The sequence below is a fragment of the Aegilops tauschii genome, chromosome 3 (genome assembly GCF_002575655.3).
Source record: "Aegilops tauschii subsp. strangulata cultivar AL8/78 chromosome 3, Aet v6.0, whole genome shotgun sequence".
Classification (NCBI taxonomy): Eukaryota; Viridiplantae; Streptophyta; class Magnoliopsida; order Poales; family Poaceae; genus Aegilops; species Aegilops tauschii.
The window spans coordinates 304925667-304932091 of record NC_053037.3 but is presented as its reverse complement, the minus strand read 5'-3'; the positions used below and the strand labels follow the sequence as shown (position 1 = coordinate 304932091).

At 46.8% G+C, this 6425-nt stretch overlaps 1 long non-coding RNA gene across 1 annotated transcript; it reads right to left on the bottom strand.

The window, feature by feature from the left end:
- Positions 1-650: 650 nt before the first annotated feature.
- On the bottom strand, positions 651-2129 carry LOC120976696 (uncharacterized). Its single transcript, XR_005772911.3, has 3 exons — positions 1742-2129; positions 1166-1354; positions 651-756 (listed from the first exon to the last, which is right to left on the bottom strand). It is a non-coding gene; the product is annotated as an uncharacterized lncRNA (long non-coding RNA).
- Between the last annotated feature and the right edge of the window lie 4296 nt (positions 2130-6425).

Genomic DNA, 6425 nt, shown 5'->3' with positions numbered 1-6425 from the left:
CTATTGGTTCAAGGCTATGGATTTCTTTCTTGAAAAGGAACACAATTTATATATGAAAGGTAGCGGCTTTCATCGAAAAAGATTCTTGCTCCTGACACATAATTTCTTTACTGGTTTCTCAGCTATGGAGAAGAAAACGATTTCTTACTCACACACAGAACTAATGGGCACCAAGAGCATTTGCACATTTCAATTCACTTGATGCTTCAACAAAGTGCCTCCTCTGCCCGAACAACTGAACACAAATGCGTCCTCTCATAGCCATGGCGGTGAACCTGCAGAGCAAACACATGCAATGATTGAAAATGAATGGGATGCTTTGCTCGGTTCTTCGAGGCCCATGCATACTCGAACAGATTAATACCTGTGTACGTCCTCCAAACAGCGCACGGCCGGCACGGTCTCCTCCAATCAGTGCAACGCGACCAAATCCTGCTCTCTCCGGCGGCGTCTGCATCATCCGCGGGGATCCGCGGCAGTGGCGGCGTCCGTGGGGATCCGTGGCCATTTCTTTTAATGATCAAACATGACTCTTGCATAAGTGATATCAGTATCCGATTAAGATGATTTTTTAAAGCACCAAAACAAGAACTGGGTGAAGACAACAATAATAGATATTAGTATCCGACTAAGATGATCTAGCTAAATACCTCTGGGTTGCCGCAGAATAACTCCTCTTGACATGCACGTCAATTGCCTCCCTTTAATAGCCCCAAATGCATAAGTTTACAACTACAAGTCGTGCGTGGGAACAAGCTGTACACAAACATATATTCATTTCATTGATCAAAATAGATTTATGATAACTAATTTCATTTGTCAAAATAGACCAGTAATCCTAGAAGAAGAAAAGTAATATACAACATATATTATAACTCCGCACTACAGCCAACCGGCTACATCACCCATGCAGCTTCACCTTCGACAACTAATAAAACAGGAAATTTTTAATATCATCCGCCTTGAATAATATAATAACATTCACTTTCATTTTATTTTTATCTTGGAGCCTCATGGTCACATGTTCTAGGAAATTTTAATTTCAGACGGCAATGATATCTACCAGCAATAAGATTTCTAGATGTCCAGAAATGCAGTATATTTCTGTGTATGAAATATTTTTCAGTAATAATGCACATGGAAAAGATATAATCATTTTTCTGACCTCAACTTCGACAAGCGCAACTGCATCAAGATGCCCACTATTGACACAATATCTCCAGCGCCCTTGCTCAATCCCGGCCTCTTTGTGTACAGCAAAAGCAAGAACATAGCAACAAGACTGCTTGGACGCTATTGCTCCACTTGACTTTGTAGATTGCTTCCTCAGATGAAGTTTTAATTACCTCTAGTCCTGGAATAAAAGAATGAAAATAATTTAAAGCCTCAATGAAATGTTGAGGGAGTAACAAAAACTTCACTCATTTTTTCGAGGGAAAACTTCACTCATTTTGTTATACCTCCAAATTAAGGGACTAAGAAAGTCTGGAATAGAAGAACCACATATTCCGAAATGCAGTTGCAAAAAGAGTGGAAACATAACAAAGTAAAATAAACCTGACAATCATCTAAAAGGGTCATTTACACTTTTTGTCTTATTTTTTCCTCATTTGAAAGGGATATCACATTGTTTTTATGTAAGTGCTTTACGGAAGAATATAAGAAGACATGAATCAGTTTCATTCTTGGAGAAGTGCAGACTGCGAGACTAAAGATCAGGAGAACACTAATAGAACCTTACCTCTGCCACACATGAAACATGCCTCTGTATGGCGTTACATTCATATAGTGTGTCAATATAACCAGCTGGAGTTACTTGGGCAAAGTCCTTTCTCCTTCTGATCGTCTTCGATCAGAATCCTCACTGAATGAGCAGTTGTAGCAAAATCCCAAACTGGGCTTTACAATCCAAGACCAAGACAACCACACGAAGACTAGTGATGGAATCTTGCAGCCCCTGATTTGAGCTTGGTGGCACAGTCGGGCGCTAATATGTGTCGATGTGTTCGCACAAGGAGTGGAGTAGCAGAAGCGTCCAGGCCCTGACGGACGAAGGCCCGCAGGTTGTGGCCCGTGGCCGGGAGTGCGGCAGTGTGGCTTTCGCTCCCCTCAGCCGTGGCGAAGGCGCGATCGCGGTTCGGCCAGTCCCCCCTAATCCGGAAACGCGGCGCCGTCCACCGCCGGCAAGGAAGGTAGCGGTAGGCAGTGACGCGTGTGCACCTGAGAATGTACGTCTATGACCCAGATGCGGTTACAAAGAACGGCGTCATCTATCCAGTTCGCCTTGCCGAGGCACTGGATCATGATGGTGTAGCTCATTATGTTGGCCTCTATGCCGCTCTGTAGCATTTCCACAAACAACTGGAGTGCGCGGTTGGCGTCCTTGATGCTCCCATAGATGTTGATGATGGCTGTGTAGCTCCACTTGTCCAGCTTCATCTCCTCAAAGAACTGCTCGGCCTCAGCCACCAGCCCCACGTCGGCGCACATGCGTGTTGCAGAGGATGTTGTGGGCGGGGATCTTCTTGTCGCGCATCTTGTCCCAGAGCTGGAGCACGTCGCGTCCCCAGCGTGCCCGTCAACAGATCTTGGCCACCGCGGTGCGCGTGCGCTCGTTGGGCTCGACCCCCTCGGCGGACATTTCCTCGAACAGGCTGCGGGCCAGCCCCAACTTGCCGGTCTTGCCAATCACCTCGAGCAAAGCATTGTAGACGAAGATTTAGGGCTTGATGCCGACCTCCCGCATCTTCTTGAAGACGAACTGGATGCCGTCCTAGTCGCCGGCCTGGCCGAACATCTTGGTGAGCATGCCTTGCAGCGGCGGGGGCGGGATTCAAACCGCCCTGCCTTGCAGAGGCGGGGGCGGGATTCAAACCGCCATGCCTTGCAGCAGCGGCGGCGGCGTCTCCCCCTTGTATTGCGGCGGTGGCGGCGGCGTCTGCCCCTCGGACGGCGGCGGCGGCAACGATTGATGGGAGGGGTCGATGGATTTTTTTTGCGCCGGCTGCAGCGGCAACGATAGATGGGATCGACGGGAGTGGGCGACGACGAAGGTTAGGATCGGCCGCGGCACAGGGATGGATGTCCGGCGGGGGCGAAGGGATGGATCGGGCATGCGAAGGGCTGGTTGGCGGCAGAGAACGATCTGCTGCTGTGGGCAAGAGGCATCGATCGTAGGTTTTTTTTGGCACGGGTTTATTTTGCGGGAGGGTTGCGAGTTAGCGGAGGTGGGAGGATGACGAAAAAAAACCCAGCAAAAATAAACCGCGCAGACTATTCACCAACTGCTCCATTAGGAGTAGAGACAAGAGAGTAGAGGGGGAGAAACATCATAAGATCCAACTATAATAGCAAAGCTCGCGATACATCAAGATCGTATCACCTCAAGAACACGAGAGAGAGAGATCAAACACATAGCTACTGGTACATACCCTCAGCCCCGAGGGTGAACTACTCCCTCCTCGTCATGGAGATTGCCGGGATGATGAAGATGGCCACCGGTGAGGGTTCCCCCCTCCGGCAGGGTGCCGGAACAGGGCCCCGATTGGTTTTTGGTGGCTACAGAGGCTTGCGGCGGCGGAACTCCCGATCTCTTCTGTTCCCCGAAGGTTTTAGGGTATATGGATATATATATAGGCGGAAGAAGTACGTTAGGGGAGCCATGAGGGGCCCACAAGGGTGGAGGGCGCGCCCAGGGGGGTGGGCGCGCCCCCTGCCTCGTGCCTTCCTCGTTGCTTTCTTGACGTGGACTCCAAGTCTCCCGGGTTGCTTTCCTTCCAAAAATAACTTCTCCAGAAGGTTTCATTCCGTTTCGACTCCGTTTGATATTCCTTTTCTTCGAAACACTGAAACAAGGGAAAAAACAGGAACTGGCACTGGGCTCTGGGTCAATAGATTAGTCCCAAAAGTAATATAAAAGTGTAAAATAAAGCCCATAAACATCCAAGATGGATAATATAATAGCATGGAACAATCAAAAATTATAGATACGTTGGAGATGTATCAATAACCGTCTCGCATCAAACAAGATCCAGATATAATGTTCATGCTCAACGCTGGCACCAAATAACAATTATTTAGGTCTAATACTAATCCCGAAGGTAGATGTAGAGGTAGCGTGCCGACGGCGATCACATCGACTTTGGAACCGTTTCCCACGCGCATCGTCACCTCGTCCTTGGCCAGTGTTCGCTTAATCCGTAGTCCCTGTTTTGAGTTGCAAATATTAGCAACAGAACCAGTATCAAATACCCAGGTGCTACTGCGAGCTCTGGTAAGGTACACATCAATAACATGTATATCACATATACCTTTGTTCACCTTGCCATCCTTCTTATCCGCCAAATACTTGGGGTAGTTCCGCTTCCAATGACCAGTCTGCTTGCAATAGAAGCACTCAGTCTCAGGCTTGGGTCCAAACTTGGGTTTCTTCTCTTGAGCCGCAACTTGCTTGCTGTTCTTCTTGAAGTTCCCCTTCTTCTTCCCTTTGCCCTTTTTCTTGAAACTGATGGTTTTATTAACCATCAACACTTGATGCTCCTTCTTGATTTCTACCCCCGCAGCTTTTAGCATTGCGAAGAGCTCGGGAATCGTCTTATCCATCCCTTGCATGTTATAGTTCACCACGAAGCTCTTGTAGCTTGGTGGCAGTGATTGAAGAATTCTGTCAATGACGCTATCATCCGGAAGATTAACTCCCAGTTGAATCAAGTGATTGTTATACCCAGACATTCTGAGTATATGCTCACTGACAGAACTATTCTCCACCATCTTGCAGCTGTAGAACTTATCGGAGACTTCATATCTCTCAATCCGGGCATTTGCTTGAAATATTAATTTCAACTCCTGGAACATCTCATATGCTCCATGACGTTCAAAACGTCGTTGAAGTCCCAGTTCTAGGCCGTAAAGCATGGCACACTGAACTATCGAGTAGTCATCAGCTTTGCTCTGCCAGACATTCATAACATCTGGTGTTGCTCCTGCAGTAGGTTTGGCACCTAGCGGTGCTTCCAGGACGTAATTCTTCTGTGCAGCAATGAGGATAATCCTCAAGTTACGGACCCAGTCCGTGTAATTGCTACCATCATCTTTCAACTTTGCTTTCTCAAGGAACGCATTAAAATTCAACGGAACAACAACATGGGCCATCTATCTACAATCAACATAGACAAGCAAGATACTATCAGGTACTAAGTTCATGATAAATTTAAGTTCAATTAATCATATTACTTAAGAACTCGCACTTAGATAGGCATCCCTCTAATCCTCTAAGTGATCACGTGATCCATATCAACTAAACCATAACCGATCATCACGTGAAATGCAGTAGCTTTCAATGGTGAACATCACTATGTTGATCATATCTACTATATGATTCACGCTCGACCTTTCGGTCTCAGTGTTCCGAGCCCATATCTGCATATGCTAGGCTCGTCAAGTTTAACCTGAGTATTCTGCGTGTGCAAAACTGGCTTGCACCCGTTGTAGATGGACGTAGAGCTTATCAAACCCGATCATCACATGGTGTCCGGGCACGACGAACTTTGGCAACGGTGCATACTCAGGGAGAACACTTTTATCTTGAAATTTAGTGAGAGATCATCTTATAATGCTACCGTCAGTCAAAGCAAATAAGATGCATAAAAGATAAACATCACATGCAATCAATATAAGTGATATGATATGGCCATCATCATCTTGTGCTTGTGATCTCCATCTCCGAAGCACCGTCATGATCACCATCATCACCGGCGCGACACCTTGATCTCCATCGTAGCATCGTTGTCGTCTCGCCAATCTTATGCTTCTACGACTATCGCTACCGCTTAGTGATAAAGTAAAGCATTACAGGGCGATTGCATTGCATACAATAAAGCGACAACCATATGGCTCCTTCCAGTTGCCGATAACTTAGTTACAAAACATGATCATCTCATACAATAGAATTTAGCATCATGCTTTGACCATATCACATCACAACATGCCCTGCAAAAACAAGTTAGACGTCCTCTACTTTGTTGTTGCAAGTTTTACGTGGCTGCTACGGGCTGAGCAAGAACCGTTCTTACCTACGCATCAAAACCACAACGATAGTTTGTCAAGTTGGTGCTGTTTTAACCTTCGCAAGGACCGGGCGTAGCCACACTCGGTTCAACTAAAGTTGGAGAAACTGACACCCGCCAGCCACCTGTGTGCAAAGCACGTCAGTAGAACCAGTCTCGCGTAAGCGTACACGTAATGTCGGTCCGGGCCGCTTCATCCAACAAAACCGCCGAACCAAAGTATGACATGCTGGTAAGCAGTATGACTTATATCGCCCACAACTCACTTGTGTTCTACCCGTGCATATAACATCTACGCATAAAACCAGGCTCGGATGCCACTGTTGGGGAACGTAGTAATTTCAAAAAAATTCCTACGCA